This window comes from Loxodonta africana, chromosome 8 (assembly GCF_030014295.1).
Source record: "Loxodonta africana isolate mLoxAfr1 chromosome 8, mLoxAfr1.hap2, whole genome shotgun sequence".
Lineage (NCBI taxonomy): Eukaryota > Metazoa > Chordata > Mammalia > Proboscidea > Elephantidae > Loxodonta > Loxodonta africana.
The window spans coordinates 112115449-112140447 of NC_087349.1; the positions used below are offsets into that span (position 1 = coordinate 112115449).

General features: G+C 48.2%; 1 protein-coding gene across 2 annotated transcripts in view; it reads left to right on the top strand.

The window, feature by feature from the left end:
* The first annotated feature begins 598 nt into the window (after positions 1–598).
* GRB10 (growth factor receptor bound protein 10) overlaps positions 599–24999 on the top strand; it is a 290717-nt gene continuing 266316 nt past the window's right edge. For both annotated transcript variants that reach the window (XM_010587143.3, XM_023544233.2), the window contains exon 1: positions 599–734. The gene's annotated coding sequence lies outside the window, so the exon portion shown is untranslated. The remainder of the gene's footprint in view (positions 735–24999) is intronic.

Here is a 24999-nt window from a genome sequence, read left to right on the forward strand (position 1 = left end):
CAAACATTCACTTACAAACTGCCTTTTGAAATAGTTCCGATCTCTCATTAGCTCTTCGTTCCCGCGTCCGCCCCGGCCCTAGGGCAGCAGGGGGAGGGGGTTCCGGGGCTCATCCACGGCTGCCTGTCCCTCCTCGCTCGCCTCAGGCACGGGCCGCGCAGACGCCGCCGGCGCCGCCCGGGGGATGCTCCGCCGAGGCCCCTGCCTTACTCTGCCCCGACGCCCTGCGCGTCACGCCCGGGCCGAGGCCACAGCTCCTCCCGCCGTGGCGGCTGCCCAGCGGTCCGGGCTGCGGCGGTGGCGGGAGGAGGAGCAGGAAAGGCGGCCGGGGGAGGAGGCGGAGGCGGAGGAGGCGGAGGAGGGGCGGGCGGGGCTGGAAGAGTTTAAAGCCCATTGGGGGGGGCGGGGAAGGCAGGCACGGAGGAAGGAAGGGAAAGGAGCTGGAGGCGCGGCGGGCCGGGAGGCGGCCGGCTGGACGGCGAGTGCGCGCCGCGGGCGGGCAGGGGTCGGGCACGGCTCTGGGAGACCAGGCGGTGACCACGCAGGACCGGCGGCGGCGGCGGAGCCAAAGTTTTCGCGCAGTCCCTCGGCGCGGCGCCGGCGCGGGTCCCGACCGGGTGACGGTCCTGCGCGCCTCTCTCAGTCCCCGCGGGGAGACCCAGCGCGGCGTCCGACCGGGCGGGAGTGTCGCCCGCGGCCACGCGGAGGCGGCCGGGGAACGGCGCCCGCAGCAGGTATGGAGCGGCCCCGCCGGCCGCGCGCCGCTGACTTGGGCGGGGAGCGCTGCGGGGAAGTTACTTTGTCGCTTGGTGTCCTCCGCGGGAGGGGCCGGGCTCGCCGGCCGGCCTGCCGGGCCCGGTTCGCCGGGAGCGGCCGGTCGCCGGCATTGTCTGCACGCTCGCCGGCAGCGGCCAGAGCTGGCGGGCACCCCGGGAGGCGCGGGCGGGGCGGAAGGGCGTCGCCTCCGGGCGGGGGGCTCAGCCGCCCCGGGCCCGAGGCTGGAGGCACCAAGAGGCGGGGACTCGGGATGCGAACGAGCGCGCTTGGAGCCGGCCGGGCGCTTCGCCCGGGGCTCTCTCCCGACTCCCTTCCCGACCCCTTGGGGGAGGTGTTGAGCGCAAACGGTGCATTCTTGAACCATCTTGTCAGACGCTAGCTGCACTCGCGGTGGGGGTGGGGGCCGAGGCCGCGCTCCCGGGGGGCTGCCGCGGGCTCGGGGAGGGCTAGCCGCGGGGCGCTTCTGCAGCCCCCTCCTTCCAACTGGGATGGGGGCCGCGAGGCTCGTGGCCTGGCCAGCCGCGGGGTCAGCGGTGCACGGGCACTCCCAAGTCCAGAGCGCTGCGCGGCCTGGGACTCCGGCCCGCGGGGAATTTTTTTTTTTTTTTTGGCTTTGTTAGTCACCCTGTTACCCCCTTCTGGGCCTAACATCAAGTTGAGGGCTCGCGGATTAGCCGCCGCGCCAGCCGTGGAAATGTGATAAGAGCGATACCGTTTGCAGAAGGAAATTTCTGATGCAATGCTCTGCCTTTTCTGATTGCCTCTCCAAACGCCTGCCTGGTGACGGTACTCAAGCATGTGCGTTATGGAAATTAGGGTATTTACTTTTTATGTGGCTTTTCTTTTTTCGGGATTGGAAGAAACGCTACATTTTTGTTGTTTGCTTTGACTGAAACCTTGGGTAATGTAGAGGAGCCACAGGTGACTTTTACACGGCCCTGAATCTTTAGGATACATTTAAGAAATGTTTTCCTGCAAATGTAGTACCCCGTTTCATTCAAGAGATGCAAAGAAAAGAACCCAAACAAGTAGCGCTCTTGAGTAAATATGCGTTATTGCACAACTTTCTCTTTGCTGCTGTTTAAAAGGCCAGGCCCAGAACACTTTGTTTCTGAAAATGCTGATTCAGCCGTTTGGAGCTCCTGAGTTTCAGAAGCGGTGCCGTATTTAACGTTTCGCTCAGTTTTTACCAGGAGGAACACATGTCAGCGCTGCAGCACAGCACTGACCGAGGTGTGGGCCACAGTGCTAGTCAGTTTTCCCAAGTCTTGACCAAGAGTTTCATCTTTTCTTTCTCGGAGGAAAAATAGGTGGGAGCTAGGTTTCTGCAAGAAAAAATTCTGGTCTGTGGCAACGGTGAAATGTCTTTTAGGGGAGTGTGTTCTGTCAAAGCCATGAAATCAAATGTATCTCCAGGAATGCTTCTAGGTGTCTTAGTAGTTCTGTTAAAAATCAAAACTCTAGGATTACTGCACATACTGTTTGAGTTTTACCAGGAGCATTTGAAAGAAGGGGCCACACAGGCCAATCCCTAGATTACAGGGAGGGGATTTGAGGACAGACCAAGTCACACACCCAGCAGCATTTCTTGTGTAACTGAGAAGTGTAGTGACTGACACTGCTGTAGCATTTCAGTTTACAAGGCACTTTCAAAAGCCTTGCTGCTTTTAATCCTTCTACAGCCTCCTGATCCCCATTTTACAGATGTGGAAACCAAGGCTCAGGAGGTTAACGGGTATGCCCAAGGTCCCCAAACAGCAAATGGCAGAGCTGTACCTGAGCCTAAGCCTTGAATTCTTTTTAGTCCTGTGTGTTTTATACTTCTGCACAAGTACATCCTCTCAAAAAGGGTGATGGCAGCAGGGAGGAGGCACACCCCTCAGTCACACGGAGAACTAGGAGGACCTGTGACCCTCGTTTAGCCCCCGGCACCAAGCATTCAAGATTTCTGCCCTATTGCCATGCTGCCGTCAATATTTTTTTTTTAGCCCATTCACATTGTATACTTAAAAGTTGTTAGCTGCCTTTCAGTTGGCTCCTGACTCATGCAAATGGGAACAAAACGCAGCTTGGTCCTGCTCCGTCTCCATGATCAAGTTGTGGATTGGACCGTTGTGATCCGTAGGGTATTCATTGGCTGATTTTGGAAGTAGGTCGCCAGGCCTTTCTTCCTACTCCATCTTTAGTCTGGAAGCTCCACTGAAATCTGTTCAACACCATAGCAGTACGCAAGGCTCTACTGACAGGTAGTGACTGTGCCTGAAGTGTACTAGCCAGGAATCGAATTCGGGCCTCCTGCATGGAAGGCAAGAATTCTGCCACTAATCAAAATGCCTCACCTACTTAAGTAGGTGTTTATTTTAAGAAGAACCTTTGATATTCATGAAGTCATGGGTTTAATATGATAGTTACGTTTTTTGCGAGTTGTGTACCCCTAAAGTCACCTGTTGGGTATCACTCGTGGTTTGCTGCATTGCTTTTGTGGTAGTGTTTGACTGGTCAAAACACTTGCCATTTTGTGGACTAGGAACCCGGGAGCTGGGCAGATTCATGTCAGTTACTTAGCCAGGGCTTTGTGGTCTGATGGGAGCCACCAGGATTGGAACCCATGGCAGCCCTGGCTCAGTCACAGCAACCGGCTCTGTGTGCCCTCTGCCTTTACTGGAAGAAAAGAGCAGAATCAGAATTTAAGAGCAAACTCAGCAGTTCTTATTTTGATGACTTGGCTGGGTCTGAGACTTTGCAATGTATAGAAACCATACTCTAGCTTGAACAAAGACATCTTTTGTGCCTTCAGCTTCATCCCAGAGGTGTAAAAATTCTTGGTTTGTATATCTGATAAAAACTAATGCTTTAAAGGTGGTATAATTTAAGGAACCTATTTCCTTGGACTTCTGTCCAGCTCTGAACTGCAGGGGGAAGAAGCCTATACAGTGGCAGAATGTATGTTAGCTGTATCTAAGTTTGTGGTTCAGTGGTTAAGCATTCAGCTGCTAACCAAAAGGTCGGCAGTTAGAATCCATCAGCTGTTCCTTGGAAACCCTTTGGGGCGGTTCTACTCTGTCCTGTAGGGTTGCTGTGAGTTGGCATCGAGTCGATGGCAGCAGGTTGGGTTGAAGTTAGTTTAAGGAGCTCTAGTGGTGCAGTGGTGAAATGCTCTGCTGCTAACCGAAAGGTTGACAGTTCGAACCTACCAGCTGCTCTGTGACAGAAAGACGTGGCAATCTGCTTCTGTAAAGATTTACAGCCTTGGAAATCCTATGTGGCAGCTCTGCTTTGTCCTGTAGGATCACTATGAGTCGGAAGTGACTCTGGCAATTTTTTTTTTTTTTTTTTTTTTTAGGGTTAGTTTGCCTTCCTTTTGGAATTCAGCAAGCTAATTGCTTGAGATTTCTGAATTTCTGTCCTGTTTGGTGCCTGATGGGGTGGAAGCCTGTGCTTTGCACATTTTCTGGGTAATCTGGTGTCTGTTAAGCCATGGGCTCATGAGGTGAAAATACTTGCCTTATCTTTCATGTAAATAATCAGTCATATGTTCAAAATTTAAATAAACATTTTTGCTAGTGGAGGTTTTTTTCTTTTGAGTCTGTCTTATTTTTGGCTCTATTTTAGAAGTATGCGAGCTTATGGAGGAAGTTGAGGCTGTCAAGTTTGTGGCTGATGCTCAGTTACTTGGCAGGTGAAGCTTGGAAAATAGATGCGCTTTGGGGTTCTGGGGTGTCTTCTGCAGCATCTGGGTCTATAACTGATCTTACCCACTCAAGTGCTGGCTGGTATTTAATTCATGTTAGTATTTAAGCTGTACACGCTGTGGGAGCCATATCCTTTCCCCCTCCTTATCCCTTCCTGCTGGGCTTTTTTAACCTCTGGGCTTGAGTAGCGCTTCTGAACTGATTTCTGAAAAATGGGCTTTTCTGCAGGTTTGTGTTCAGGAGGCTTTTGTCCGTGCTTCTGGTGATCTCAGGGCCTGTCTGTGTGAACTCTGTGGAGATGAAAGCAGGTGAAGCTTAAAACCCCCAGCTAGTGGGAAGGCCGAAGGCTCTTTAATAATGGCCTAAAATGGTGTTGGTGTCCTTTGAGATGGCAACAAAAAGAGCCGTTGCCCAGGATTACCAAAAAATCTTGGATGTGGCGTTGAGTGGTTCTGACTTTGCTGCTTCTGTGGGATGTACAGACTATCCGGGAATTGCCCTCTTTCCCTGTGCCTGGAAGAGATGAGTTGGAGAATGAGACACCTCTGCTTGTGGAAGTCTGTTCCGGCCATTCCGGGACGTTGAGGTGAAAATAACTTCTCTGCCCCTGAAGTCAGAGCCTTGTTTTAGGATTCCTGCCTAGAACGAATGGGATGACTGGATGCCCAGTTAAACAAGAGCAGATGCCCGATTTTATGACAACTAGGAAAATTGGAGTATTTACTTATATTTTTCAACAGCCTCATTTACATATAGATTCTCTGGAGATTTGTCTTGACTACTCAGATCCTTAATTTGAATATCTTATCTTCGTTTGATTAATTTGAATATCTTATCTTCGTTTGCTTTGATCCAGGAACAGAGCAAACTTTTTACTTCTTAACACCTACCCTTGATATGGAGTCCCTGGGTGGTGTGAATGGTTATTGTGTTCGGCTGCTAATGGAGAGGTTGGAAGTTCAAGTCCACCTAGGCTGTAGGGCCTGTGCTTTTTATATTTTTGACTCCTGATGCTTTGCTGTGTTAGTTGTACAAAAACTTTATCTTGACCCTGTTCTTTGAGTGTTATCACTGTTAGTAAGAATCCTTTTATTGGCTGTGGTTAGGATGACAGTTTCAACTCCTTACAGGTATGATTCAAGAGCTAAGATAGATGGTGGAATGTAGATCTCACTTCGCGTGGCTGTAAACCATGCAAACCAGGAGATTTTTTTTTTTAGCAAGCATCAAAATTCATTCCTTGGGACCATGAGTAGGAGATGCAGAGACCTTTGAGATATGCAGACTCAGACAGGCTGCAGCATTGGGTGTACGGCGAGACCTCAGGTGCCCTGGCATAGAGGCCTGGTGGCATTTGTCTTCACGGCCCTGAGCTTCGTGTCTGGATTTCTGGAGACATTTATTCCAGCCTGGAGCGGTAGTCCTGGACAGGCTAACCATTCCACAAGAGTGGCTCTGAGCACCATCCGAGGGCTCTGCCGTGGGGCATGAAGACTGCTGTACTTCTCCCAGGAGTCATTGCAGGGCTTCAAGCCAGGTGCCTGGGCCTGGGCACCAAGACCTGTGCTCTTGCCCAATACTGTGGTGCTCATAAAGCCCTTGACACAGGAAGGAGAGTTCAGTGGGCATTGGCCCTTCTTATATCACTGATCTCTGTGCAGGTACAAGTGAGGTTGGGGCTGGGATCCTCACTTACTCTTTCCTGGAAAGTAGAGCCGCATCATGGAAGGCTGTCTGTCTGCCTGGCCCTATCCCTGGTTGTGTCACTTTGGAAGCTCGGGGGTTTCTGGGGGCTTCTGATAAAGGAGAATCTTGAGTGATGCCCAGAGACCCCTGTATATCTTTGGCCTCCTTCTGCCATGTGGGGACCAACAGCCAGCAGCCTCCAGGGCAGCCAGCTGTAAGCTCTGTGGATCCTTCTGGAAACGCCTCTTGGGAGTAGACAAACCCTGCAGATCCTCAGCTTCTCTGAGGAGATAGACCTTTGATGGATTGATTTTTTTTTTTTTTGTATGATTTTTATTGTGCTTTAAGTGAAAGGTTACAAATCAAGTCAGTCTCTCACAAAAAAATTTATATACAGCTTGCTATATACTTCTAATTGCTCTCCCGTTAATGAGACAGCCCGCTCCTTCCCTCCACTCTCTCTTTTTGTGTCCATTTCGCCAGCTTCTAACCCCCTCTGCCCTCTCCAGATAGGAGATGCGAACATAGTCTCAAGTGTCTACTTGATCCAAGAAGCTCATTATTCACTAGCATCTTTTTCTCTCCCATTGTCCAGCCCAGTGATGGATTGATTTTTTTTAAAAAGCTTTCATTCCTTGCAGTGTATGAGCAGCAGCTTCCAACCCTAAAAAGTCAAGAGTCGATGTTAATATTAAAACTTTAATAATCCCACATAGCCAAGGATAATAATGATTTTAGAATTCACCCATCTGAGGAATTCATAATACTATGAATCAAGTGACTTTGAAATTCAGAAGTTTGTACAATAGCCTCTTTGGCTTAAAGATGCTGCTTTGCACTAATCCTGGGACCTCCTCCCCCTCTCTTTGTGAGTGCTGTTGTGGAGAAAACCTCCACGGAGGTCAGAAGTTGAACTGGGGATGTATGCGTGCCTTCTAACTGTTCTGTAGAGGCAAATTTCTGCCTGGCCCACCTTCCGACCTGGCAGTACCACCTTGGCCCAGCACAGGCTGTGGGGTGTCACCCAAGTGCCTCAGGCTGCCTTTTCTAGGTGCTGTACCTTCTCTTCTGAAGACAATTGTGTGGATCTCACAGAAATCTCTCCAGACTGCTTACTAGAGAAATGAGAACGTTGGGCGGCCGCCTCTTCCTGTAGTGGCGCTTCAGAGGAGGGGGAAAGCCAGTAGAAGCGCTTTGTGTTCTTTGTTGGATCATCCCCTAGTCAGAGGCCTGGCCTGGCCTGGCCTGGCCTTTCTCCCTACCCCGACCTGCATTGCTTCCTTGGACACAGGCAGCTTTCCCCAGCAGGGTGCTGTCTTCCCGCTTACCATTCCCTCATGACCACACAAGTGCATCTGCTCTGTATAAGAGGTCTCCTGGAGTTCTAGAAAGTTCCCTCACTATCCAGGACCGACTTTTTAAAAATTTAGTTTTATTTTTAATCAGAGCTACGGACATGCCTAGTTTAGTGAGTTGCATCATTCTTCTAAGAGTGCCATGAAAAAGAGCAGGCTTTGTTCTACCCCCACTTCGATTTTCCCCTCCCCAGAGGTAATCGGACTGTTAGCAGCTTTTTCCCCCCGTTTACCTCTGCATTTCTAAATAATCTCCATATTTCTAAATACATTGCTAAATAACACACTGCAGTTCCTTGCAACCTGCCTCCACGTTCACTTCAACTTCCCAGACCCCAGTTTTATGTATTATTCTTCTTCACTCTATGGAATGAGAGGACTTAGGCTATTCTCCCCACCTCCGTCCTACACTTTTTACACATTCTGTCTTCCCGTCCTCCTCCTCTTGTAAAATTGGTGAGACCAATGTGCAGTGTTGCCATCATTGTGATGGTCCCTTAAACGTTGTTCATAGATGAGCCATGTAATCTGCTGTGATAGCTTTTTCTGTCCCCTGTAACATTTTGCTTTCTCCTGGTGCTTAGTTTTCTGTGTACGTACCATTACCCACCACCCCCCCCAACCTGCCTTAAATGTACACATGAGGGATTTCTTCAAAAAGATAAAATTAGCAGAATACCTAGTGTGTTTCAAAGGAGATATACACAACTTCAGCCCATCATCCAACCTGGTTGCTCTTTTTTTTTTTTAGATGTGTTTTTGGTGAAAGTTTACAAGGGAATTAGCTTTTTATTTAACAATTTCTATGCATATTGTTCAGTGACATTGCTTAAGTTCTTCACAGTATGTCAGCAGTCACGTTATTTCCATTTTGTTTGTTCTGTTTCCATTAATCAAGCTTCCCTGTCTCGGTCTAATCTTCTTATTTTTGGCCAAGGGTAAATGTTAACCATTTGGTTTTATCTAGATGATTATTTTGAGGAGCACAGTACTGATGGGTGATACTATTTATTTTATGGGCCAGCCTGTCATTTGGCTAGAAGATAAGCTTTGGGAATGGCTTGAATTCCAAGTTTCAAGGGTATCTCAGGGTGATAGTCTTGGGGGCTCATCTAGTCTGTACTGGTCCATTAAGTTTAGCCTTTTTTTAAGGAATTTGAGTTTTGTTCTACATTTTCTCCCATTCTATCTGGGGCCATCTGTTGGGTCCTTGGTTGGAATGGTTGGTAGCGGTAGCTGGGTACCATCTAGTACTTCTGGTCTCAAGGTAGGTGATGTTGTTTGTGTAGACTGTTGGTTCTGCAGACTAGTTTCTTCTTTGAGTCTTTGGTTTCCTTCTTTCTCTTTAGCTCCGGAAGAGTAGAGACCAACAGTTGTTCCTTACGTCAGCCTGGTTGCTCTTGAAGCTCATGGCACAGCCGTCATCCTGGAGTCTTCCTTTGCTACCCTCCGAGGAAGGCCTTTGCCTTTCTCTTGGATCTCATGATTTCTTCTTTCTTGGCTTATTTCCAGAATTTGATGGAAACGTTCTACTATAGCTTCCAGAAAAAAGGTACATAGGATGTAATTGTTTGAGACCTTGCTTGTCTGAAAATGTCCTTGTTCTACCCTCACACTTAATAGTTTAGCCTATTAAGTTGGAGACAGTTTCCCTCAGGATTCTGAAGGCTGCCATTGTCTTTAATTTCTTTCTGTTTTCTACTATTCTCTCTAGAATGGGTGTTAACTTGATTGTTAGTTTTCTGGATTGATTTTCTTGTTATCTTTTGTCCTCTATTTTATACCTGCTGTCTTGCTCTAGTTTTTGGAATGTATGTTCAACTTTACCTTTCAACCTTTCTATTGGATTTTAAATTTCTATTATTATTTTTAATATTCAAGGACTTCTTTATTTTTTCTTCAATTTTTTTTAATGGCATAATGTTATCGTTTCATAGATATAATATTTTCTTTTATCTTTCTTTGGTGCTAATTAGCATTTTTTGAACTTCTTTCTGCATAGTCTCTTTTCTCCAAAAACCAAAAAACCAAACATTGCCATTAAGTCAGTTCCAGCTCGTGGTGACCCCCTGTGTGTTACACAGTAGGAGTGAGCTCCATAGGGTTTTACTGGGCTGTAATCTTTATGGGAACAGATTGCCAGGCCTTTTTCTCCCCGACCTTTTGGTTAGTACCCAAGAGCAAACCACAAGTTCCCCCACCCCCAGGTTGTTTGCCTAAGGCAAACACTCATGTGCTTCTGTTTTATGAGGGAGTAGGTGTCTAGGAAGGCAGGAGTGAGGGGAAGGGAGGCAGAGAAGGAGGGGAGCCGACATGAGGCTGCCTTACGAGCTGCCCACCATGTGGAGCCAAGTGCAGCTCGTTGCTCACGTGATGGGACTGACTTGTGTTAGGATCTCCTGCATCTGAAGACCACCAGGGTGTGGGGTGGGAAAAATTGGTCCACAAACCCTTGTCTCCCATTGGTCTGGGGTTTGTCTTATAAGCACCTATAATGCAGCAGGTTGCGTATGCATGGGTGCTGTTGTGCACAGGTACCTAGTGGTTCCCTTGCAGCCAGGCAGCCCTGGTGGGAGGGGCGGGCTGTGTAGCAGGTGTGGGAGAGGCTGTCCAGGGGGCTTGTGGGAAGCTGTTGAAACCCACATCGAAGTGGTGCCACAGTGCACAGGGGTCCCAAGATAGGAGGGGCTGATAGCTTCTGAGGGGGAGTCTGGTACAGCCCATTTGCTCTCTGCCTTTCATATAGAGCTTTTGCTTAGATGTCTGGTGGCCCATGTCTGTCCACTCCTTGTAGAAGTGGGTCATGAGAAGCTGATTGGAAGCCATACGTGCATGGGTGGGGTTTCAACTGGCCTACAGCGCATAGACATCTTGTTCTCCTCATGTCCGTGTTTTTGAGCCTCGGCTCTTAGGCTGCTAGTCGCCTGGAGGAGGATGCTCAGTCTCCTATGGGCTGGGTGTGGAGGTTGCTGCAGAAGTCAGCCCTCGGACAGCAGCTTGCACTTGATTTGCCCGTTTTCACTGTGGTGTACCAAAGGCTTCGTTGTGCCTGGTGACCCTGGTCCAGCACCCTCTTGTCTGTTGCTTTCAGAAAAGAAACCCCAGACGCTGGTGGTGTGTGAGTGTCCAATGGTTGCCGCAACAAAGTACTGCAAATGGAGGTGGTTTTAAGCAACAGAAATTTATTTCCTCGCAGTTCTGGAGGTTGCTATACGGAGTTCAGAGTGTTGGCAGGACTGTGAAGGCTCCAGGGGAAGATTCTTGCTTGCTTTTCTCTCCCAGCTTCTGGTAGCCCCAGGCATTCTGTGACTTGTAGCTGCAACATAATTTAGTTGTTGCATGACCACTTTTTCCCCTTTCTGTGTCTTTTTCTGTTCTCTTTTTTAAGGACATTGCTCAGATGGGATTAGGACCCACCCTACTCCAGTATGACCTCATGTCAGTTTGTAACATCTTCAAATTCCTATTTTCAAACAAGGTCACATTCACAGGTAAAACAAACAAACAAACAAACAAATAACTAAACCCATTGCCTTCCAGTTGACTTATACCAACCCTATAGGACAGAGTAGAACTGTCCCATGGGGTTTCCAAGGCTTGAAGTCCTTAGTGAAGCGGACTGCCATATCTTTCTCCCAAGAAGTGTCCGGTGGGTTAGAACCACCGACCTTTCAGTTAGCAGCCGAGCACTTAACCACTGTGCCACCAGTGCTCCAGCTTTCACAGGAAAGGGGGTTAAAAACCTACAAATCATACCCATTGCTTTCAAGTCGGTTCTGACTCATAGTGACCCTACAGGACAGAGTAGAAGTACCCCGTAGGTTTCAAAGGCTTAGGTCGTTATGGGAGAAGATAGCCACATCTTTTTCCCACTGTAAGAGGGTTAGAACTTCAAAAAAGATCTTTTTTGGGGAGACAAAATTCAGTCCATAACAGGCTGCAGTAAGAGAGGGGCGTTCATCTGGTTGATGGTGTTTGGGAGAGACCCCAGGGTCTAGCTGTCCTTAGACTTTTGATTAGTCCTCTTGTTTTTGGCCCTGCCTTTTCCACCATTTCCAGAGTTAAGTGGTGGTTCTAATTCCTGGGATTTTCTGGATTTCTACAATGTGTATCGGGTTTCGTCTCTACTTTCTGCCTTAGAATCCAGTTCTGCATTTGCTGAGTGAACTATTACGTGTCCATTGACTTCACAGCTTTTGAGCCTTTTGAAAGATTTCCTTTCTGCTGTCCTAACGGAGCAAGATGTGTATTCTCTGTCATTAAGCACAGGCCTGACTTTTCTGGATTCCTTGCCTGTCATTGAACCATTTTTCCTCTTGCTCTTGTCATAGCCCGGAAACAGCTGGTTTATATGGGACCCTGGTATATTTTTTGAAAAGGGGACAGTCGAGGTCAGGGTGCTTAGATTTGTAGTAGAATGCCCCTCCACCTATGGAACCATAGGTGTAGTGCTAGCACTTGATATATGGTATCTAAGGAGCCCTGGTGGTGCAATGGTTAAGTGCTTGGCTTCTAACCAAAAGGTTGGAGGTTCGAACCCACCCAGCGGCTCTTTGGGAGAAAAGACCTGGGGATCTGCTCCTGTGAAGATTACAGCCTAAAAAACCCATGGGGCAGTTCTACTCTGTTCTACATGCGGATGCTGTGAGTCAAAATTGACTCAATGGCACCTAACAACAACATTATTTTCTTTGCTAAATATTTATTTCAGATGGAACTGTACTTTCTCTTTGGTGTTTAGTAGTTTTGTGCCTCCATCTTCCCTGCTGTTTTTGCTCTGGATGTTTTGGGAGAGGTGTGAAGTGACAGTGATATTGGAAAACCAGAGCTGGCTGGGTCTGGGTGGCCCTATAGGCCCAACCCTCATCCAGATATGTGGAGAGCAGTTGTGCCCAGGTCATGAATCTAAGTTAGTGGTGGGGCCGAGATTTCCTCCCAGTCCAGTGCTCTGTAGGACCCTTAGTGTAGTGGGTAGAAGTGAAGACTTTGTGGGTTCTGAATGGTCAGTGTGTGTGTCCTTGCCCATTGGGGGAGGTGGTTGGATGGGAGGAGGGGAGGTGGGACAATGATGGAACAGGGGATTCTTCAGGATTCCCACGAGGAACCAGGAATCCTTGTGCCCTTGGGGCCTGACTCTAAGCCACTTGGGGTTTGGTCCTGGGATTCCTATAGTGGACATAGGATTAGACCATGCTGACCTCCTCTCCTCCTTCCTAGAAGTGCCCCCATTCCCTTGAAGCTGATGAGTGTGGTCTGGAGCAGGTGGGTCAGCGTCAGGGCAGGTGGACTGGGGGTCTGCTGTGGGGTCCTGGCAGGCATAGAGTGCTGATGAGGCGGAAGGTCATATCTGACATGGTTTGGGAGGCAGATGGGATCCTGGCCTTAGCAGGCTGGCTTCCAGAGTTGGCGGTGGCCCATTTCCATGTTGGAGCACGTTAGGCTGGAGTCTGTGGATGGTTCAGCTGCCTCTGGTCGATGTTCTGCAGTGAAAGACCCTTCTCTGGGCCCATGTCTCCCAAGCACTGTTCATGTGCCAGGCCCTTTGCAGGTACCCCCTGCTTTGGCCCTGCAGTGTGCACAGTGACCTCGTGCAGCAGATACTGCAGTAACCTGTTACAGAGGTGACAGATGGCCTCCGAGGTCAGTGATGCACTGTGGGCTTCAGCTAAGGTCAGTGTGGCCCTAAAGCCCTGGTTGGTGATCTGAAAAGACCCTCGAGTTAGCCATTTGCCTGCCCACCCTCTCACGGGGGTTTTTGGTGAGTGGGGCTGGCAGTATTGTCTGCAGGAAGCTGCCCCATAGCCCAGATCTAACCAGCTGGAAGGTATGCAGGCAGCCTGGGATCCCTAGAACAGTCTTCTGATTCTGTTTATGTTAGCTGCAGGACGGTATTATGTAACCATTTTTAATCTTAATTGTTTGGTATTATGTAACAAACAGTAACTGTACCCGGATAAACCCATGACTCCAGATATGGGCACCCTGGGTAAATGGACTTTTTCTCTATTAAAAACTGGATGCCATGTTTCACGGCCTTGATTTCTCTTAAACCTTGATGACTTCTCATCTGGTATAAAGCCCTTGACTAAACATGTCTTGTGACATTGCATCTTCCTTCACCAAAACCTCCGAGTTCCTCAAAGGAACATATCAGACTACTGACGTGAAGTGATGAGGCTGTTGGGGATCAGTTTCATGCTCTTGATGGAGTCAGACAAATTACTCTGTACATACACGTGGGGCTTCCTTTCCCTCTTCCATCAGAAAAACAATCAGATCACCTGTTTTACAAGTTGATTGTTCCTTTGATGAGCTGCCATCTATCCACTGATGGCAGGACTCCTTGATGGCCTGTTGATAGGATGACATCGCTTGTGGAGCCCATGCACAGATAACTATTGTCCTGGGAGGCCACTGTCTGTACCCCTGGCCCCTGAAGAAAAGGCAGTAGGACCTTTCCTCTTCGCTGTCTTTATATGAGAGACAGTGAGACGACAGCAGGAATTTTGGCCTTTTGAGGCACTGGAAGTGCAGAGGTTCAGGGGTCCCATTGGAGATGACCATGGGTATTGGGCATTGCAAGGGTCTCGTTAGGGGTGGCCATGGAGATTGAGCACTGTGGGGGGTTCCGTTAGGGGTGGCCGTGTGTGTTGGGCACTGTGGAGGGTCTGTTAGCGGTGTTGGATACTGTGGGTGTTGGATACTGTGGAGGATCCGTTAGAGGTGACCATGGGTGTTGAACACCGTGGAGGGTACATTAGAGGGGACCGTGGGTGTTGGGCACCATGGACGGTTCATTAGAGGTGACCGTGGGTGTTGGGCACCGCGGAGGGTCTGTTAGAGGTGACTGTGGGTGTTGGGCACCACAGATGGTCCGTTAGAGGCAACCGTGGATGTCGGGCACTGCGGAGGGTCCATTAGAGGTGACTGTGGGTGTTGGGCACCATGGAGGGTCCGTTGGAGGGGACCATGATAATTGGGCACCACGGAGGGTCCTTTAGAGGTGACTGAGGGTGTTAGGCACCACAGAGGGTCCGTTAGAGGGGACCGTGGGTGTTGGGCACTGCAGAGAGTCCTTTAGAGGTGACTGTGGATGTTGGGGAAACCCTGGTCGCATAGTGGTTAAGTGCTGTGGCTGCTAACCAAGAGGTTGGCAGTTTGAATCTGCCAGGCACTCCTTGGAGACTGTGTGGGGCAGTTCTACTCTGTCCTATAGGGTCTGTATGAGTCGGAATCAACTCGACGGCAGTGGGTTTCGGTCTTTTTTTTTTGGTTGGTGGGTGCTGGGCACCGCAGAGGGTCTGTTAAAGGGGACTGTGGGTGTTGGGCACTGTGGGGGGTCCGTTCGAGGGAACTGTGGATGTTGGACACCGCGGGGGGTTCTGTTAGAGGTGACTGTGTTGGGCACCGCAGAGGGTCTGTTAGAGGTGACTGTGGGTGTTGGGCACCACAGAAGGTCTGTTAGAGGGGATTTTGGGTGTTGGCACCGTGGAGGTTCCATTAGAGGTGGCTGTGGAGGTTAAGCACTGTGAAGGTCCCATTAGGGGTGACCTTTTATGTTATGCACTGTGGAGGGTCCTTTAGAGATGACTGTGAATGTTGACCACTGTGGAGGTCCCATTGGGGGTGACCTCGTGTTGTGTGCTGCAGAGTTCCCTTTATGGCGACCTTGGGTATTATGCACCACAGAGTGTCCTGTTAGGGCAACCACGGGTGTCAGGCACTGAGGAGGGTCTGTGAGAGCTGATCATGGAGGTCAGGCACCGTGAGGTCTCATTATGTGACTGTGGTTGTCAGGTACCACATACGGTCCCATTAGGGGTGACTGTGGGCTTCAGACACTGTGAAGGGTCCCGTTATGGTGACCGTGGGAGTCTGGCACCGTAGAGGGTCCCATTAGGAGTGACCATGGGTATCGGGTACTGCAGAGGTTGCTATAAGGGTGACTGAGTGTCGGTTACTGTGGAGGGTTCCGTTAGGGGTGACCATGAGTGCTGGGCACCATGCAGGTTCCATTAGGGGTGACTGTGGGTGTCAGGCACCTGGAGGGTCCCATTACAGCAACCATGGGTGTTGGTTACCACAGAGGGTCCCATTATTGGTGACTATGGGTGTTGGGTACTGCACAGGTCCCATCAGGAGTGACCATGGGTGTTGGGCATTGCGGAGCATCCCATTACAGGTGATCGTGGGTGTTGGGCACCTGGAAAGTCCCATTATGGTAACTGTGGGTATTGGCCCCGGGAAGGTCCTTTTAGAGTGGAATGTGGAGGTCGGGCACTGCCATTAGTTTAGTGCATGCCCTTGTTCCTTTTATGGGTGCTGTTTGCTGGGTTGTCTCTGCAGGTGGTTGAAGCAGGTCTTCCATCAGGGACTCACACTTCAGTGTGGTAGGGATTGCAGAACAGGCAGAGGGGCTTATTCTGCTATTCCTCTCCTCGGCCATCCCTTCAGAGGATGAACGGGGCACAGGCTCCTAGAAGGAGCCTTATCTAAGATTTGGGGTGCTAGACAACTGTATGCTAAAGCATGCTGAGCAGTGTGTGAGGTGGGTGTCAGTATGTAGGCCCGGTGTCAGTGTGTGAGGTGGGCTGAGGGCTGTGCTGCATGTCCCTGTTTCCGAGCCAGTGAGGCAGGGATGGTGATGGTTAGGGCTGAGAATGAGATGGACCACTGCTGAAGAACACGGTGATAAGACTAGCAGTAACTTCACTGCTAGTTTGTAAGGGGTTTGCGTTCATTTCCTAGGGCTGCTGTAACAAAAGACCACAAGCTGGCTGTCCTCTAAGCCCAGAAATTTATTGTCTGACAGATCTGGAGGCTGGTGTCCAAGTTACCTGGGCCATACTCCTCTCAAGTCTCTACGGGAAGATCCTTTCTTGTCTCCTCCAGCTTCTGGTGGTCCTGGGCTTTGCTTGGCATGTAGATACCTCTTCACATGGCTGTCCTTCCTCTCTTTATGTCTCTTCTCTTTTATAAGAACATCAGTCATACTGAATCCTACTCCATTATGGCTTCATGCTAACCAATTGCATCTTCAAAGACTCTATTTCCCAACCAGGTTGTGTTCACAGAGATGGGGGCTAGGACTTCAGTGTATCTTTTTGGGGGGACATAGTTCAATTCATAACAATGTTAGTGAAGTTCTAGAATGATAGAATAAGAGTTCGCGTTATTTTTAACATCTCCTAGGGATTTCCGTTGTCACTTGATCCTGGAGCTGTCATTTAATTCCCAGCACATACGGGGTTTCTGGACTTTGAGAGAACACTGTGTCTTTTGAGTACTGGAGCTGGGTACTGTTCAAGGCTACAATCTGAATTCACAGACACTCAATGTCTGTGATCCCACATGAGCCGGGTAGCTTCTTAGAGCGGACTTAGGAAGAATGTCTTTGGGAGCCCGTGTGAACTAGAACTGTTTACCTCCCTTCCCACTAGGGAGGCTAAACTTTGGTAATGCTCAGAGGGAATGTATGGGAAAGACCAGTGGTTTTCCAGGTGAGATCTCTGGACCAACTAAATCAGAGTCACTCACCACTCAAATGCATGTTCCCAGGTCTTCTCAGTGCTACTGAAACAGGTGCTCTGGAGCTGGAGTTCCTAGATGGTGCAAATGGTTAGTGTGCCCGGCTGCCAACCAGAAGGTTGGAGGTTGGAATCCACTCAGAGGCGTCTGGGAAGAAGGCCTGGTGATCTGTTTCTGAAAGGTCACAGCCATTGAAAACCCTATGGAACATAGTTCTATTCTGAAACACATGGGGTCACCATGAGTCAGAGTGGACTCGATGGAAACTGGTTATGAAGCAGACCAGGTGATTCTTAGGTGCAGGACGCCAAAGAACTGCTGCTTTGTTCAAAAGTAATCCCAGCTCTGGGGCTGAGTTCTGGACCTTTAACTACTTGGGCTTCTGGTGATTAGGTCAGACACTTGGCAGCTCTTGTCTGCCAGAGTTATTGCCTAACTGGAGGGTCAGCGGGGTGGGGTTAAGGCATTCTGAACCCTGTGGACCCTGGGAGGTCTGGGAGGATGTATGAAAAGAGGCCTTTGTGTCAGTGTTCTTGTTTCTGTCTTTTTCATCGGACTTAAAAAGAGAAGTTGGCTCTGTCCCCAGGGTATTGGCCAGCTCCACCCAGTGCAGGGCACTTCAAGGCAAGTCTGGCCATTGGCACAATCATACGTCAAATCTAAAATCGGTATGATGGACTAAATTTTCTCATATTTCATACATTTCACTGGTTGGAAGTAACCCAAGGAGTTCTAACCTATCCCGACTGTATCAGCACCCAAATCCTTTCTGTAAAGGGTATTCTGACTTGCGTATTCTTCCTCTCTTTTGCCAGGTGGAATGGACTTTGTTCCTGTCAAGGCTGATAGATGTTAAATTAAAGGGCCAGGAAGCTGCTTAGCGCTGGCTGGAGTTGGGAGCCAGGAGGGATTTACTGGACCCATTTGCTTCTTCCTTCCCTTCTTTTTTCTGCCTCCTTGGGCAGGGCTTCCAGGACTGTCGTCTCCAAGAACATTCCTAGGCTGTGCGGCATTGCCTGCAAGTATCTGGAGAGTCTCAGCTGAACTCCAGATGCCCAGGGCTCAAATCTAGTATTAGGGAGGGCAGAAAATCCTAAAAGTGTTTAAGCGGTGCCTTTAAATCACCTACACATAATTTCTCTCCTTCTCTTTGCTGTGCCTGGGAGCCAGCTCCGAAGTATTAGTGTTGGTGACTGAAGCCTGCTTACTTGCCTCTGTCGCTGATGGTTGTGTTACTCTGAATACTAGTTGCTTAGCCCTCGAGTGGGATAAGAATCGCAGAGAGTGCAAAGGATGCCTTTAGACAAGGTCCTAGCCCTTCCTTCATTCAGCAGATATCTCCTGAGTCTTTCTCACTCCATTTTGAATGGGAATAATGAAGTATATGTAGGAATGGGTGCTGGGCAGAGGAATGGCATGAGTCGACTGACTCAAAAATAAAGATTTTAATAATGCATTTTTCACTTATTTTTAATGTATTTTTCACTTTTTTTTCCCCTCTGAAGGGAGCTCGCAGATTTTAATACTGATGCAAATTAAATATTCACAGTGTCTTAAAACAGTACCTCTCAATCTTTAATATGCACATGAATTACCTGGGGATCTTGTTAATATGCAGACTCTGATTCAGGAGGTCTGGGATAGGGCCTGAGAGCCTGCATTTCTGACAAGCTCCCAGGGGATGCCCATGGTGCTGGTCCACAAATCACATTTTAGGGAGTAAGATCTTAACACATTTCCTCCCATTTTATCCTTACTTTCTCTGAAAAGGACACCTCTGCCTGTAAGAACTGTTATTATTAATGTCATTATTTAATCTGTGAATTTTGCCAAGAATTTTCTGGTGATTAGCCCTACGTTGTTATAAGCGGCGTTCTTCAATGGGTCCACACTTGATTTCATGTTAAATATTTACTTGGGTTCAGGAGGGTTGTATTCACTTTTGTTTATGACTATAGAAAACTTAGAAAAGTCTGAAAACCTTTTTAATGTTAAGTGTGCTAGGAAGCCCTACCTGCCTTAATTTTAGGAACATATCATTTGTGTCCTCACTGAGCTTATAGACTCTTTAATACCTCATTTCTCTTGAGGTCCCCTTTAACTTCTCCTCAATACAGCCAAGAACCAGGAATTGAGTACCACTTCCACAGCCTCCCAGATAGGTAACAAAGATATTTCAGTCTCTGCATCCTTCTCCTAGAAAATCCCTCAGGTTTTCTGCCAAGACTGATTCACTGTCTTGACACAGTTATAAACCTTTCAGGTATTGCCTTACGAGTTCACAAGAAGATGAGAAGTAGGAAATCAAAAGGAAATGACTAAAGACTATCAGCTTCTACAAAGGAAGAGCCCTAAAAATGTGAGAATGGGACAGGAGAATTCTGAGCCTAGTGTGGGGCCATTTATTCTGCCCTGTACATCCCTGGGACCCTGGTGACGCAGTGGTTAAGAGCTTGGCTGCTAACCAAAAGGTTGACAGTTTGAATCTACCAGGTTCTCCTTGGAAACTCTGTAGGGCAGTGGATTTGGTTTGGCTTATACGTCCCAGAGCAGGGCGGTACAGGTTCAGTGGTAGAATTCTTGCCTTCCATGCTAGAATAGAAGTGGAGGCTTGTGTGTTGCTATGGTGCTGAACAGGTTTCAGCAGAGCCTCTAGACTAAGATGGACTAGGAAAAAAGGCCCGGTGATGTGCTTCAGAAAATCAGCCAGTGAAACCTTATGGATCAGAACATTCTGACCTGTAACCTATCATGGGAATTGCCCAGGACGAGTCAGCGTTTCGTTCTGTTGTGCATGGCGGTCACCACAAGGCAGGCTGACTCGACAGCAGCTAACAAAAACATCAACTTTACTGACTACAGCCCACTCTAAACGTGTGAGAATTCCCCGGGTGGCGTAATCAATTAAGTTTTTGACTACCAATGGGAAAAGTTGGTGGTTCGAACCAAGCCAGAGGTGCCTCCGCAGAAAGACCTGGCAGTCGGCTTCTGAAAGGCCGCAGCCTTGAAAACCCTGTGGAGCAGTTCTGTTCCGCACAAATGGAGTCGCCATGAGTTGGAATCAGCTCAACAGCGTCTGGATAGACGTATGCGTTGACGACCTTGGGATATCATTTCCATCTGCAGACTGTGTAACTTCACTTGGTTTTTTTTCCCCACCATGGTGGTTATCCTTTTGGAGTTGTTGGGGCTCTTTTTTTTTTTTTTTTTCTCTGAAATCTGTGGAAACCTGTGGGCTGTAAGTTATATGGCAGCTTGGTTTTAACCACAGCTCTTTGAACTTAGGAGCGTACAGTGGTTTGAATTCTAAGGCAGAGACTACTTTCAGGAGCTCAGCGCCATTGAAAGGACTGGTGGACGACCTACCTGAGCATGCTGGGCCTGTTTGACGAGAGCTAGCAGCACCGCATTCAGCCAGCCCTGAGAGAGCTGGCCCTCTGGTCTTTAGGGCACCCTGATTGCACTTGCTGGAACCTGCTGGTGAGGCTCATGAGCCTCCCCAAGATAAGGCAGACCCGGTATTTCCTGGGGACCTGCAGGCTGCCTGGGTGGGGCCCTTGCCCCCATCTTCTGTAAGCAGGAGTTCCATCCTATCTGGGAAGGTAGGGCTAGGGTTTGCCTGTCATCCCCCATCAGGGGAGGTGCATTAAAGCTTGCTTTTGTCTTACCCGCATATGTGTGTCTGTTCTGTATGGAAGGATCCACTGTGTGGTCACCTTTCCTTAGTTCCTCCTTTTATAAAAGTCTCCCACCAAATCTTTCTTGGATAATGGAGGCACTACTGAATTTTTGTATTTCTACTTCTTCTAGTTGTTCAATAAATGAATTGATAAGAGACCCTGCAGGGCTGTTGTTTCTTTGTCATCTTTTATCAAGCATCTTTTTAGGCATGTTGTGATGTTGGACAATTCAGTGTTTCCCAAATTGCATTCCTGAAAGGTAATAGATACCACAGGAGTAAATATTCCATGTCCAAATATGTTTGCAAATGCCTGGTTAGGTAAAGGTGGTTTCTTTATGGTGGAACTTTCCGGAAACTTCAGGGCACTACGATGTACTGTGATCCTCCTTGAGGGAGATGGGTTATGGTGCTCCAGATTTGGGGGGGCTGGCATCCTGTTGGCACTGATTATCTTATGGGACCAGTCTTTCGTAGTCTTCTCTCTCCTTACAACTGTTTTTATGCATTTAGGAAGTATGCTTAGATGTGGTCATTGACAAGGGTAATCATTGAAACCTGAAGAGTTTGTTACAGGGATTTTGGTACAATAGTCTTCCCATTGCTAGGTGGGATAATGGTGAGGTTCCTATATTTTCCCAAACAACTTCAGAACTGCCTGAACAAGATAACTGGGCTGCTGCTATTTTGGGAAAGGAGAAGAAGTTGACCAGGTGACAGCTAATCTTTACATTGTCTAGCTCTGACTTTGTTTGCGTTTGATCCTGGGGACAACCCTGTAAGCCAAAAAGATCAGGCAGTCCTCCTTCTGTAGATGAGCAAATGGAGGCACCTTATAGTCAGATGTCTTTTTCAAGGTCAAGTGGGCACTGGTGGAAGAGTTAGAACTATACTCCCATGTCTTTGGACCTCAAGTTCACCATTCTTTGTACTCCTGGGTGCTGCTATGTAGGGAAGAAAGGAACGAGGGAGAGGGGAGGTTGTTTCTACCAGATGCCCACCAACTCGAGTGGAAGTGGACTTGTGTAATAAGAGGAAGGACACAGTCTGAAAGGGAGTCGGGTGGTGATCCCAGCATTGGAGAAAAGGCTCTCCTTGAGTCCGGAACCCCCTGGTTCTGCCCTGTTCTCACATCTGTGAAGACAGAGAAAACCCCCTTAACTCATTTCCAAACCTGACATGGAGCTTCTCCTCTGATGCAAAGAAACCAGAGAACAAGTGCCTCATTCACAGACTGAAAACTCTGAAAGTCATCATCATGGTTTAATGATCTCTGCATCTCTCCATCTGTTTTACCTCCTCTGTAAAAGGGGGCTGTTGATTGTTTGCTGTCAGGGTTTGTAAGTACTAAAGAAAAATGTAAGTAGATCCTTTCACAGTGCCTGGCACACTTAGATATTTAACAAACATGGAACTCCCTCCCCAGGGAGTTAGTTTGTCAGGAAAGATTCAATGTCCCTGGTATTGCTGGGACTCTTGAATTCAGCAGAATCTGGAACCCCAGAACTACATGGTGGCTGGGAAGTTGAGAAACAGCAATACCATGATTTTGTCCTGTACTATAATGTCACGTGAGTAAACCTTTTATTCACTTTTGTGTCCAGACTTGATGGGCAGTTTATAGTTTTGAGTGTTGCAGGAAAGGCCTTGGGTTTTGAGTGACCTTTTGCAGGTGGAGAGGGGGCCCTGTAGCCTGATTCTCCCAATTCTACCCTTTATTCATTTCTTGAAATGATGGAGACAGTAGCAAGTGAGGGCCCCTGGCTTGATCTGCATTCCACCCACAATCCCACCAAGTCTTTCTTACTTCAGTCCCAGGCCACCAGCGCAAGAGGCCATCCTGGGTAGGTTGACATTTTACTGACCTCGCAGTGTCTCTCTTTTGGCTTCCCAAAGTTAAGAAATTTAAATTCAGTACACTGGTTTCTATTCTCTACCCTTGAAACGTACTGACTTCTTATGAATAGAAATAATAGGTTTTATAGAGGGTCTTACCCCAGTTAGGAATCATGCGTTCTCAGGTTAGCAATACAATAGGTTCTCTTTCCTCTGGTAAAGCGTTGTGCTCAGTCCTGGGAGGGTCATCCAGGAGAACAAGGACACTCTCTGGAAGCTCCAAGGGGGATTGAGGGACATAGTCACTTTCTGTAGTCCCCAGGACTTGTCCCTCAAGGACTGCCGGCTCTGCTATCTTACCTCTGATATTTTGCATAGACAGAAACAGATAGCTGAGATCTGTACTATTGGAGAACATTTGCATTTTTGCTCCTGGGAAGATCCACCTGGATCTACCGATGTCCTCGGTTTGGGTCTATGTTGGAGCACAGGGGAAGGAAGATGAATGGAACTCCAGCCAGCTAGGAGTGGCAGGAACCAGGGCAGCCTGTCCATCCCTGCTGTCCTTCCTGAGGGCTGTTCTCCACCCAGGGCTTGGAAACTAGAAATACTGGATATATGGCATTTTCTCTTCTGACTAGCCCCCTTTGTGTGGCAGGGGAAGGGCATTCTAAGCGACTAGGAGCTCTGCCTGTTACCACAATTACCAAGCAGACAAAGGTTGGGGGAGCACAGCCGAACCACTTGTCACAGGTAGCGCCCTCCAGGACTGCCCTGCAGAGCTGGCTCCTGCAGAGTAGAACATTGTGCTCGGCCCACACTGCCTGGCAGCTCCTGCTCAGCCGGTGACTTTATTTATGTGGCCATGTCTCAGATGAAAAGTTTGGAAACAATATCTTTTTTTGTTTGTTTTAAATTGTGATACAAATAAATATAATAAAATATTAGGTATTTCAACATGTTTTACATGTACAGTTCAGAGATGTTAGTTCGATGTTCTGCAGCCATTACTATCATCTGTTTCCACGTTTTTCCATCACCCTTAACAGAAACTCCGTGGTCCTTAGGCAACTACTCTACCTCTGTATCTTTTAAGAAAAACCTTTTGAACTAAGTGGTCTTCAAGGGTCCTATTTACATATGAGCAGCCCGCAGAAGGAGGTTCAGCTTCTATCAGACCGTCCCACAGTCCTGGGTGCTGGGTGAGGTCCCAGTGCCCCCGGGGAGGCAGGCAGGGCCCAGGGAAGTGCCACCAGGGGTGGGGTGGGGCTGTGGAGACACCAGAGTGTCATTGCACCGGGCATGGCAGGGGATCTGGGGCAGCTGTTGTCAATCTTTTTGGTCTCAGGACCCCTTTACACTCTTAAAAATCACTGAATACTCCAAAGAATTTTTGTTTATGTGTGTGTGTATATATATATCTATTCACACACACAAACATGTGTTGTTATTGTTAGGTGCGTTTGAGTCAGTTCTGAATCACAGCAGCCCCAAGTACAAGAGAACTAAACACTGCCCGGTTCTACACTCTCCTCACAATCTTTACTATGTTTGAGCTCATCGTTGCAGCGACTGTCGATCCATCTTGTCGAGGGTCTTATTTTTCGCTGACCATCTGCGTTACCAAGCATGATGTCCTTCTCCTGATAACATTTCCAAAGTATCTTAGGCGAAGTCTCGCCATCCACGCTTCTAGGGAGCATTCTTGCTGTACTTCTTCCAGGACAGATTTGTTCGTTCTTTTGGCAGTTCACATTATATTCCATATTCTTCGCCAACGTCATAATTCAAAGGCGTCAGTTCTTCTTCAGTCTTCCGTTTTCATTGTCCAGCTTTCGCATGCCTTTGAGGCGATTGAAAGTACCATATCTTGGGTCAGGCGCACCTTAGTCCTCAAGGTGACAGCTGTACTTTTTGACACTTTAAAGAAGTCTTTTGCAGCAGGTTTGCTCGATACAATGTGTGTCATTTGATCTTTTGACTGCTACTTCCGTGGGTGTTGATTGTGGATCCAAGGAAAATGAAATTCTTGACAACTTCAATCTTTTCTGCATTTATCATGTTGCTTGTTGGTCCAGTTGTGAGGATTTTTCTTTATGTTGAGGTGTGATTCATACTGAAGGCTGCAGTGTTTGATCTTTATCAATAAGTGCTTCAAGTCCTCTTCGCTTTCATTAAACAAGGTTGTGTCATCTGCATATTGCAGGTTGTTAATGAATCTTCTGTTAATCCTGATGCTGTGTTCTTCTTCATATAATCCAGCCTCTCAGATATTTGCTCAGCATACAGTTTGAGTAAGTATGGTGAAAGGATACACCCCTGACGCACACCCTTCCTGATTTTAAACCACGCAGTATCCCTTTACTCTGTTTGAAAGACTGCCTCTTGGTCTGTGTACTCATTCCACATGAACACAGTTGGGTGTTCTGAAATTCCCATAATTATC